This window comes from Etheostoma spectabile, unplaced genomic scaffold (assembly GCF_008692095.1).
Source record: "Etheostoma spectabile isolate EspeVRDwgs_2016 unplaced genomic scaffold, UIUC_Espe_1.0 scaffold00005705, whole genome shotgun sequence".
NCBI classification, from domain to species: domain Eukaryota; kingdom Metazoa; phylum Chordata; class Actinopteri; order Perciformes; family Percidae; genus Etheostoma; species Etheostoma spectabile.
In genome coordinates, this window is record NW_022603287.1 from 25717 (window position 1) to 38319 (window position 12603).

The window sequence follows — 12603 nt, forward strand, 5'->3', positions numbered from 1 at the left end:
GACACAGAGGTTTTTGAAGAAATAGTGAAGGAGTCACCTGGAACTTTCAGAATCATGCTGGGCAATGGAGGACTTGGTATTTATTCAGACAATTCACAAATTATTTTGTTTAGTTTAAAGGCCGGAATGAGAATATTTATTGTCTTAAAAATAACTGATTCTTGTAATGTGTTTATATTTTGTACATATTTCATAATGAACAGGTGCCTCTCAATCATCATCATGCTCGGGTACATCTGATGACACCATCATCCTGAATTTAATGATGGGTGACCCTGTTGAAGAAGTAGCCGCTGACGAAGGAAGCCAGCCTAAAAGGCCATGCCACATAAACTACGAGTAGGGTGACCACCTGCTAATAAGCCCAAGGGGGGACAAGTGGTATGTTTCTGAGGGACAATGTGGGACACTGCCTGGCGAAGCGGTGCCCCCCCCCCCCCCACAGGCAGACTCACTAATACTGGTTTACCCATTTCTAGCACCTTACATGGTATATTAATAACGCCCTATGCCCCTGAACATGTGTAACTGCTGATGTAAGCTCATGAATAGGCCAACCAATGTGTATTTTTTTCTAAATAAAGATTAATATTTTGAAATCTCATACAATTATAATATAATTGACAGATGCACTTCCACTTACGATTTACTTTAGCTATTTAATTTATTTTTCATTACAATTATTCACTTTAAATACATTATAATATAAAATTATAGGACTAACAGGAATTGTAGTTGCTCAACACCACAGGAACAGTTTAAACAAAAGAGTCTTCCCAGTCTTCCTTGTACCCACCTTCTCTTTTTAACTGATGGTGGGGGGGCTCAGACTGCTCAGACTCGGGCTCTTTCTCCAGTTTTTGAATTGGAAAGCCCGTTCCTAAAAGTCCCTTCCCAGTGTCTGGTATGCACGTGCCTGCGCTGTCATGACAACGAATCGGAGGGATTTTAACTATTTGGCTGATTTAAAGTCATATTCTGTACATGGCTGATAGAGACGTTTAGAAGTCAGAGAGACTAAATCCGTTCAGATCACAGATCATCTCCAGTCTGTTGTTAATTAAAATCAGCATCAGATCTCATGTAGAACACTTTGAGAGCTACAATTAAAACTAGAGACTGTGTACCAGCTGATATGTGGGTCTGATTATATTTTATTAAATCGGAATCGCACCACAGTGTTAAAGTCCCTTCCTGTTCTGGAATCGGCTGGAAACTGCCTGACTTTACCGCAGCTTTTAGTGTCCCCCCCCCCACCACCCCCCGGCTGCTGCCGCCTGCTCTCGTCTACTTTACAGGCGCAGTTCATGTCCAACGAGCCTAATGTTCGTTTGGCTGCCTGGGCTCCAAGATATAGAGCGACCAACTTTTTTTTTTTGAGCAAGCGTTGATTGTGCGTGACACGGTCTCAATTTGCGGGACGCGTGAATTGGGCTTCAAACGCTGTGCGTGCACGCGCTACGCGGGACGGGTGGTCACCCTAACTACGAGGCAAAATTGGTAAGTGGTGGAAATTGCTGTTAAGTCCAATCTGAATGTTGTTTCACCATGGGAAGTGTTCTAGATAAGTATTTTTTTCAACATTACATATGGTTTCACAATAACGGAAAGCACATTTTATTCCACCTATAGTTGATTGAAAAAATCCTAACATCAAAACCTGGTGGTGAACGCATTATGCAAGAGTATGGAAAAACCAAATCTCTGACAGATGCCACCAGAAGACAGATGATTAACATACTTGCTGCTGAGATGACAGAAACACATGGGTAAGCATTAAGGGGCTATAAAGAAACATTGTTATTATTTTACAGTTATTAATTATGTAAATTGTGTTGTGCAATGTCAATTGAGTATGATGTTAACTTTGAATTAATTTGCTAGGACATCCCCCCCCAAAAGTGTTAGAGTGATGTATGCACAGGGGATAGTAACCTTGTTTCCCTATCTAGAAGACCCATACTCACAACATGGATATGTAAGTAAATGGGTTAGTGCAACATTATGCACATATTCACTGTTTGAAATGTTAATAGTACTCCTTTATAAATTATTATAATTGCATAGGAACATTACTACGATCCGGAGAGTGGTTCGGGATACCTTGCATGGCAATTGAAGACCATACAGAGAAAATCAGCAGAGGAAAGAGGTGCCTCAGTCAGCAAATCTCCTAAAGGTATGTTTACTGATCAGTGACATGTGATTATAACCTGTGAATTGTACAGAAATTAGTTCTTAACATTGTATTTTCTCTTAAGTTGGTGGGCCAGGCCGTGGTCGTCAGCCCTTCGCCAATGATAGAGAGCTGTCTGATGAGGATGTGGAAGCAGCTATTGCTGTTTTAAAACACTCTTCTGATGAAAAGACTGTCCGTGAGAAGATGAAAATGACCTTCATATATCGGCAAGCAATGGTCAACGATGAAGCCAAATCATCAGATGTCTTCTTGGTCTTCCCACGATTTCTGGACACACCAGGACTGGTATGACATCTTAATAATTCATTGCATCACCAAAATATCCAATGTAGCATTATGTATCACTCATCACTTCTGTCTATGTGTGTTACATTGCAGATAGAACAAGATTTCAGACTTCTGTTTGGTGAGGCCACGGCCAACAAATTTTTGGAGAAGTGGCCAACCACTTTCAAAGCAAAAGTAATAAAGGAAAGCCATGGACTTGTACCCACCACAGAACTCTTGGATTTGATGCGCAATGCTGAGTCAACTGCTGAAGTTGAGAATGGTATGAATGGAACTGTTTTACTTTTTATTGTGGGTTAAGTAGGTGTGTAGAAAGTGTACATTTCCATATTGGTGCTAGTTGTCAATTTGAATGCCTACTATGGTATAATGTTAACCAGGTTTTTATTCACTTATTTGTAGGCTGGGACAGTGACATGTCTGCCATCTTGCTGCTGCTACATTTGCTACCACCATCTGCACAAGGTAGAAAGAGGCCGGGAAAGCTGTCTGCATATCAAGCTGTAGATCTGCTCATCAGATTTCAAAAGGTATGCTTAAATGATTAGTTCACTTCTAAAAACATTTTGGCTGATAATTTACTAACACGCATGTCATCCAAGATGTTCATGTCTTTCTTTCTTCAGTCAAAAAGGTTTGAGGAAAACATTACAGGATTTTTCTCCATATACTGGACTTCAATGGGGACCAATGGTTTGAGGGTTCAAGTCTGTCTCAATGTAGCTTCAAAGTCTCGACATGATCTCAGCAGAGAAATAAAGTTCTTATCTAGCAAAACAAACGGTCGTTTTCAAAACCCTCAAACCATTGGTCCCCATTGAAGTCCATTATATGGAGAAAAATCCTGTAATGTTTTCCTCAAACCTTGATTTTTTTTTTTAAATGAAGAAAGAAAGACATGGACATCTTGGATGACATGGGGGTGAGTAAATTATCAGCAAAAAATGTTTTCAAAGTGAACTAATCCTTTAAGAGTTGTTTAAAATATATCTTCCATCACTTCAATCTTGTGCACAGTTTGAGGTGATCTGATCTATTGTCAGAAATTAGTCACTAAAACAATTCTGTTAAATGTGTTTTGTTGTAGGTTGGAACCAGTGTGCAGCAGCATCTAGACAACATCACCCAAAGCAGTCAGCCCTACCTTCTCGCCCAGGGATCCACACAAAGCACCATTCACTCCTTCTTCATTGTGGTTGACAAGAATGCACTTCCATGCAAGGCAAAAGGTTCAGTTGGCGCGCTTTGACGAACTCTTTAAAGCCCATTACGTCTTTGGTACGTCATACAGTTCTTCCCTGAGCAGCTTTTTCACTTTTGTGCAAACAACCATCTATAACATCGACATGGGGGAAACAAAGGAGACCCCTAGAGTTGCGGAGTTGCGAGCAAGAATGGTGCGTTAGTTGAGATAAAACTATGAAGTGTTTTCTTTGCAAAAGTGACCATGGAAGTCCAAACAACCTTGTTAAGCACTTTAAGGTAATTCATGGACTATGTACAGGCAGGACTCTTTTTTTGAAGTGTGGTCAAGAAGGATGCTCACGTTCTTTTGGTAGTTTTTCAGGTTTAAGAAAGCATCTTAATAAGTGCCATGGAAGCAGTTTAGTTGATTCTGTGGAATCTGATCTTTCATATCCTCAAAGCACCATCAATACAAGTAATGTTTTTCATGTTGAAGAGTCGACTGAAGAGTTAGAGGCCGAGTCACAGTTATCTTCGCCATACATTGTAAATAGTTGTTCAGCTGTAATTTCTGATCTAAAGGCAGCAGGTGTTGCTCAAAGTACACTGAATTCTGTAGTGACTTCCATGGAAGAGATTGTTCAAGATATCCATCAGCATGCTAAAGAGACAGTGATAAAGCATGTATTTAGTAATGAAAGAGAAACGGAAATGTGCAAGAAAGTTGAGGCGTGTTTTGAGGGGTTAGAGAATCCTTTCACAATTCTAAATTCGGAATACAAACGATCAAAATTTATGACTGACAAGTGGGAAATGGTTGAACCAATTGAATGTGTGATTGGTTCAAGATTTGACACAAGACGAAATAAAAAGACTGGAACATATGATCAGGTAGTAGTTCAAGATAAATTCATGTATATTCCAATTTTATCTACACTGCAGTCAATATTTAAAAGTCCGTATGTTGCAGAAATGTTGCAACGCTCAGCAACCAGCGACTCTAGACTGAGAGATATTTGTGATGGATCTTTTTTTAAAAGTCACCCCCTGTTCTCAACTGAGAAGCAGACAATACAGATCCAGATGTTCTATGATGACTTTGAGGTCGCCAACCCTCTGGGTCCAAAGCGAGGTATTCATAAATTAGGTGGAGTATATTTTACTTTAAGAAACTTCTCTCCAAAATGGAATTCTTTTTTAGCTAACATACACCTGTGCGCCTTATTTCATGCTCAAGATGTTAAACGTTATGGTTTTAGTGAAATTTTTGCTCCCAATGTTCGAGATATTAAAGTGTTAGAGAGTGATGGTATTGAGATTCCATTATACAATGGTTTTGTTCGTGGCACTGTAGTGCAGGTTACTGGTGATAATTTGGGATTGCATTGTTTGTTTGGTCTAGTGGAGTCTTTCAGTGCAAGGTACTGTTGCAGGTTCTGTTTAGCGGAAAAGGAGGACTTTCAGACAGAATTCTCTGAAGACTCTTCCAAAATAGTTTTAGCACCAAAGATGTACACACTGCTCACTGTCAAGAAATGGCTTGTAATCCATCCCTTCCCTATGTTTTTGGTGTGAAAAGGTCATGCATATTAAATTCATTGGAGTATTTTCACACAACAGAGAACTTCTCAGTTGATGTGATGCATGATGTGTTAGAAGGGGTGGGCCAGTACGAATTGAAGTTATTATTTCTGTATTTGAAGGAAAAGCATGTTACATCAGCAGAAATACATTCAAGAATACAAAGTTTTGATTATGGTTTCATGGAGAGAAACAACAGACCTGTAGCTGTTAATTTAAGTGAAGGATCTAATGATCTGGGACTGAATGCAGTTCAGTCCTGGTGCTTACTTAGGAATGTTCCTCTTATCTTTGGAGATTTGTTTACTTCTACTGACCAACACTGGAGCCTGCTTCTTTTACTTCTTCAAATAATAAACATCATATTCTCGCCTATGTTATCTCAAGGTTTATGTGTATATTTAAAACATTTATTGTGGATCACCACACACTGTTTTAAAAAGTTGTATCCTCAGAAAAACCTTTTACCAAAGCATCATTTTCTTGTCCACTATCCCCGCTGCATCCAAAAAATTGGGCCTGTCCTTCATAGTTGGTGTATGAGGTATGAAGGCAAGCATAATTTTTTCAAAAAACAGCTTAAATCGTTTAAAAATATTACCAAAACGCTTGCAAAAAAGCATCAGATTCATATGGCATATAGTTGGCGAAATTCAACAACTTTTAGTCGGTTTGACATTGGTCCAGAAAAATGGTGTCTTTAAATATGGTAAAAGGAGGTTCTGGAATTGCTATGGCAATGCAAGTGCCCATCAGCATTCAGGTTATGAAGGTTAATTGGGCTAAACATAATGGGTTTGTTTATCGACCAAACTTGGTTATCTGTGGGAAAGTTGAATCTGAAGTGCCCGTGTTTTATCAGATTGAGTCAGTTCTGATAATGTTTGAAAAACTGTTGCTACTCACAGTGCCTTTAGTTACAGTAACTTTTCAAGAACATTTCCATGCTTATGAGGTGATCAAATCAAAGCAGGATTATGTTTTTTTTCATGTCGACAACCTGCATTACCCTAGGCCTTTTGACATACAAATGTCATATGGAGGGAATGACACAACTCTCCTCATCGTGCCATATTGCTTTCTCTGGTAAACATTTATGATGAAGATATGTTTCTGTCAGAGACAAGGCAATGGGTTTGCAATGTAATTTCACTGACATCGAAATGCTTTCTTTTTTTTGTTAAAATAAATGGTGAGCGCTGTGATCTATTGTGATTGTGCTTGTTTTCATTTGATTGTAGTTGATAGTTCTATAATTCAGTAACACTGCATCTTATGATTTATAATTTTTTAAATCACTGAGAAATGAAAAGTAAATATTACATTCAAAGTGTCATTTTTTAAAGGAAAATTGTAGTAAAAATTGTAATAAAAAATTAACTCTACAGTGTGATCATATTACTCTTAACAGTGCAATTAAACTACAGTGTTAAATACATTTACACATTTCATTGTTATTTTTTACACAATATTGAGTAGAATTAACTCTAAAAACTTAACACTGACCAAAGAGTTAATTTTACACAGATTTTGAGCGGGACCAAATGTTATCTGAAACGGAGTCAATTTCAACTCTATAGGAGTTAAATTAACACTTCAGTTTTTACTGTGTATTATTATTATTTTTTCATGTATATTGTACGTGTATTTCATTTATATTTTTAGTCTGTACTGTGTGACTGTTGTACGCTGCTGTAACACTATAATTTCCCTTTTTTTGGATCAATAAATATCTATCTATCTATCTATCTATCTATCTATCAAACTCATCGAAGCAGAAGCAAAAATCCAAATGTCACATTCCTTGCTAGGTCTACACAATGTTGTGATGTTAAAACGTAATTTCATTCCTCTTTGGTGTTGCATTGCGATAACAAATAGCTACATTTGTGTAAAGTAATCAACAGGCTTCATGTCCGTGTTGAGTAGGGAGGGAAATGTAATGCATACCCCTAAGTTTTTTCTTCTTCTAATATTTATCATGAAATGAGGAAGCGATATAGAGCCCCAATTAAACAGAAAGTGAGAAAAACAGCAGTGAGAGAAACAAATCAAGGGACTTAAGAGCAGGAAGAGGGAGAGCCAGAGGAGTTTTGGGAGTTTGGAGAGAGGGCATGTGATGAAAGTGAGGGCTCTGACACAAAGAGGGATATTCCAGAGGGTGAGGAAGGTGAAGAAGAGGGTAAAGAGCATGAAGAAGAGAGTGAGGAGGAAGAAACCTTAAATGGGACAGAGAGAGGAACAGCCAGAGGGACAGCAAGTGGATCCATGTGGATCAAGTACTGCACCATCAGGTTTGTGATGAAGAAGGTTCTTACTATTTTCAAAGCAGTGCAATTACAATTTCATTGTAGGTCTACTGTGTGTCCTTAAAATGGTGCTTTCTGCTGTCAAATTCTTTTTTTGTGTCAATACGGCTCTGTTTCTTTTTTTAAAGTACATACTTGGCCTACATTTTGAAATGCATGCAGGTATACATGCATACAGTGGTAAGCATGCGTTTAGGAACCCATGCTGAAGTTGACTTAAAAGAGGAATTAAAATCATCTTTTAGAAGATCTTAATGCCTTAATTTAATAAAAAGGAAAAAGCCAACCTTTAAGTATACCAAATGCATTGTCCAGCGATGGTGGTATAGTGGTGAGCATAGCAGTAGTTTTCGTTGTGTGGTTACTTGCTTTATTTGTCACAAAGTAACCAGAAAGGTTACTTGCCCAACCAAATTGGAAAAAATAATAGATCTCTGTTATGGTACAAATAAGGGAGCATATCAATCAATCAAGCTGCCTCCACGAGGATCCACAGACACAGGCAGTGCACTACGATTTGCAATTTGTTTAAAGTTTATGAACATTTGAGCAGACATATACAATGCTGCTTTTCAGGTTGTTGTGGCCGAGTGGTTAAGCCGATGGACTAGAAATCCATTGGGGTCTCCCCGCGCAGGTTCAAGTCCTGCCGACAACGAAAGGTGATCTTTAAGAGTGGCAGCAAACAAATGACACCTCACGGTTTACCAAATCACAGATGTGCCTTCACAAACAATATTGTGTTATCTCATAGGTACTTTGGAGTACTGTGTTACAAGATTTGCAGTGAACGTTGTATTGTCCACTAGAAAGACAGCAGGTGTTTTACGTTTTGACTATGATTTATACCATAGCAGTGCATGCATTTTGCCCAGGTTTGATTTCCAGCCACCGCAGTTGCATTTACAGGTTTTGAAGCCATATACAACATTAACATTACATGTTTTACCCAGGTTTCTTCTTTTATTCAGTGATATTTCAATATCCTTGTGGGAGTCATCCCAAAGGATTGGTAAAAATAAGTCTAAGTCTTTCTCAGGAAAAAGAAAAAAAAAATCTGAAAATCTTCAGGGGATGTAGCTATTGGCTTTTTCCTTACGAAGGTTTTCTTTTCCATTAACATTTATAAGCATACCGTTAGTTACGGTGCCTGTGTTTGTCACGATGTGGAGAACTAATGCTTGCATGTAGTGTGGCTGAGTGGTCTAAGGCGCTGGGTTAAGGTTTCAGTCTCTCTGGAGGTATGGGTTCAAATCCCACCACTGCCATCTACATTTATTACACAGCTGGAAGCCAACCAATGTGATCTCTTACAGCTGTATCAATGGGCTGAACTTGGTGAAGTAACTAGAATCATCCATCAATCGCCTTGCTGAGATTGTTCCTTGTTAACCTGAGGTTCAACAATTGGTGAAACCTTCCTTTCCAGCACTTTGGAGTAGAAAATCAACAAATAATTGTGATTATTAATCGTGATCTCCATATTGATCAAAGTATTTGTCGTTATCATTTTGGCCATAATCGTGCAGCTCAAAGAGATTTTATCAAACCAGGTTGGGCAAGTAACCTTTCTGCTGACTTCTTGTAAAAAAAGCAACTAACACAACTCAAAGAAAGCTACTGCGATGGCTGGGAATCAAACCCAGGTCAACTGCTTGGAAGGTAGCTATGCTCACCACTATACCACCATCACTGGTCATCTCAAATGTTCACTTCAAATCTTGTAATACATCTGGGCATTGAGACTGTGAAGTGCGCTCCTGAAAGCACCTCCAGGGGGTCCTGTGTTATCACATTCACAAGAATGGAAAGTGCACATACATTTGCTAGCTCCCTTCGATAGCTCAGTTGGTAGAGCGTAGGACTGTAGAGGACTGTAGAGGCTCAAAGCTGAAATCCGGCTAGAAGGAGAAGTTTCTTCCAGAGTTTCCCTTCAGGGATCAATGAAGAATTTCTGATTCTGATGTAGAGACGGACGGACGACCCAAAAGCATAATACTTCTTGCCGAGACATAACAAGAAACAAAAAAAAGAGGTGAGGTAGATATGAGCGCAGAAATCCTTTTACGACAGGCTTTACATGATATTCATGAAACGTTCGGATCACACCAATCAGAGCGTAAGAATGATCGTACATTGATAAATGCAGCGGCTGGAAAGCGACTTGATTTTGCCACTAAGAAGTGATAGTAGTATTGTGATGAATTTGCCTCGCATGTGACACTCTTTTCCATCATATTCAATAAATAAACTATTATGATTGTTGTTATGATTATTCAATCCATTCCTCTACTTATATGCAAAGTAGTCTCATCCAGGACATAGCTGCCTTCCTAAGCGAGAATCATAAACCTAGACCAATGAACAAGGAGAGTCATGTCCTGCTCATTGTTCCTCATATCTTTTCCCAGTTTTTTTCTATTGCGTGCAGTTGAAGCAGGATATGAAAATTGCCAACATGCTGTACTACAATTGTGCTGGTTCCTAATCTGGGTTAATTTAACAATAAACTGGATTTTAAAGTAAAGATTAGGGTTGGAACAGCACCTTGCTTCAGGGCTCGTCCGGGAGTTGAACCCGGGACCTCACGCACCCGAAGCGAGAATCATACCCCTAGACCAACGAGCCACATTAAAACAGCATAAGAGTTATTTTCCATAAAGTAAATGTGATCAGTCAGTGACGCAAAAGGCAATTGTTAAGTAGTTGGTTTGGCATGTAGTGTTTTTATGGCAACACTGCCAGACTGAGCTTTCTGATTATATTGGACGAAAGACTACTTTTGAAGCAAAACATTTTACCAACATTGGAACTTGAATTTTGGTAAAAAGGAAATGCAGCTTGGATTTGTCACTGACTTGAAAGACTATGGTCAAGTAGATTGGCATCGGGTCTTTTCATGGCTCTACTGCCAGATTCAGCTTTCCGATATCATTTGCAGCAGGAAACCATCTCATACAAAATATTTTTACCAAAACACAGACTTGATTTTGTCAGTAAAAAGTGAAAGTGAATCGGGGGAAGGAAATTTTTGAGCCCCACCTGCGCCCATCACCCCAACACAATGCTAATGAAATACTCAACAAGCTTAAAATGCTTCCCCCTGTTTAGTCTGACTCTGGGACAGAAAGCAGACCTTCCCAGATGACGATGGTCTGGGGGGGTCATAGTGTATTAGCAGATCAAAAGATGTGATTTGTAAACTAGCAAAAGTATTTTGAAATCAATTCTTTGAGACACAGGAAGCCAGTGTAAGACCTCAGAACTGGAGTGATGTGATCCAGTCTCTTGGTCTTAGTGAGGACCCGAGCAGCAGCATTCTGAATCAGCTGCAGCTGTCTGATGGATTTTTTTGGGAGACCTGTAAAGACCCCGTTACGTAGTCAAGTCTACTGAAGATAAAGCATGGACCAGTTTTTCCAAATCCTGTTGACACATAAGTCCTTTAACCCTTTATATATTCTTAAGGTGATAGTAGGCTGACTTTGTAATTGTCTTAATGTGGCTGTTAAATTCAGGTCTGAGTCCATGACTACACCAAGATTTCTGGCTTTGTCTGTTGTTTTTAACATTGTTGTTTGAAGCTGAGCGCCGACTTTTAATCGTTCCTCTTTTGCTCCAAAACACCCACCTCAGTTTTTCCTTCATTTATTTCAGAAAGTTCTGGCACATCCAGTCGTTAATTTGTTCATGCACTTAGTCATTTTAAAGATAAACACTTGCCCATCAAGTATAGAAAAACATCAGCTGTGAACTGTAGTTGTTTCCCATAAAACTGTCACTACAAAAAAGATCTAGGGCCCTTTAGTTGTTGTAATCATTTCAATTTAGTGTCATTCATATGTGATCCCTGGTTAACATACAGTATAATGTCTTCATGACATAATTATTTAAAGCACTATGAAGTCCTGTTGCAAGAAGCAAAAATAAAAGATTATTTAAAAAGACAGGATTATCTACTATCAGATCATTGAAGTCACATTTCCAAAGAAACATGTAATCATAGGACAGAAAAAGATAAAGTTTAACAAATCATGTAAAGAGTAATGGATTGCAATTTTTAATCAGTTTTATTAGAAAATCATCAGAATTGTCATTTTATTTAATGTTACATAGCCTAGAGATGTGTGGTAAAGTGGCATATGATGATAAACGGACCTATTCACATGTAACTATTGTCTCTTTTTAATGTTTTTTTGTTCAGCTACATTATCTGCAAACTTCAACTGCCCCAGTTATCACTCTCTGCTGACTCGCCAGAAGATGGAGCTGTTGACTTGTATTTTTCAGGATAGAAATGAAGTAAACAGTTGAGATGAAATGATAGTGGTGTAGTCAGTCAACCTTTTTCAAGTAGTTTGCTACTTTTACTTTTATACTTTATGTAAATTTCCAAGCCTGTACTTTGTTACTTTTACTTGAGTAAGAAGTTAAATCAGTACTTCTACTTTTACCAGATACTTAGTTTAAGTATCTGTACTCTACTTGAGTACGGGAAGTGAACTGAGCGATTCATGGCGTGGTATGAAATATGAAATGTTAGAAATATGTTAGACCGAGACAACACTGGCACTCGCTCCTCCGTTTAGTTTTCAGAATAGAGCACGATTCTTTACTTCACTAGGCTACTGCAAAACAGAAATACTCAAATGCCCTGTGAGTGTCAGACTACATGCATATGTTGTTATTATTTCAAGTTTTGTTACAACAAACATTAATAGCGTTTCTTAGAAGACTTTTTACAGTGATAGACTTCACAGGTTGACAGGATCCAAATAATACAACACTCTGGTTCCACAGGGATTGAACCCAGACCTTCTGCATGTACAGCAGACGTGATAACTACTACACATATGGAACCTCTGTACCCATGTAGTCTTTAACATAAATGGATTCATACTGTAAATAAAAATAGATGGAGGTCAGGTTCTGAACGTGAAACAAGATGCAAAAGAATCTTTCAGATAGACAATATGTCTTTAGATAGTTTTTTTTTTATTGTTTATTGTCAGTCACTCCCTTTTAAACAGACACCTGCCA

At 38.5% G+C, this 12603-nt stretch overlaps 1 long non-coding RNA gene and 1 other non-coding gene across 2 annotated transcripts; one reads left to right on the forward strand and one right to left on the reverse strand.

The window, feature by feature from the left end:
* Positions 1-1512: 1512 nt before the first annotated feature.
* On the forward strand, positions 1513-2113 carry LOC116677744 (uncharacterized). Its single transcript, XR_004329046.1, has 3 exons — positions 1513-1769; positions 1885-1978; positions 2068-2113. It is a non-coding gene; the product is annotated as an uncharacterized LOC116677744 (long non-coding RNA).
* An 8006-nt stretch (positions 2114-10119) lies between these two features.
* trnap-cgg (transfer RNA proline (anticodon CGG)) lies at positions 10120-10191 on the reverse strand. The gene has a single exon. It is a non-coding gene; the product is annotated as a tRNA-Pro (tRNA).
* Between the last annotated feature and the right edge of the window lie 2412 nt (positions 10192-12603).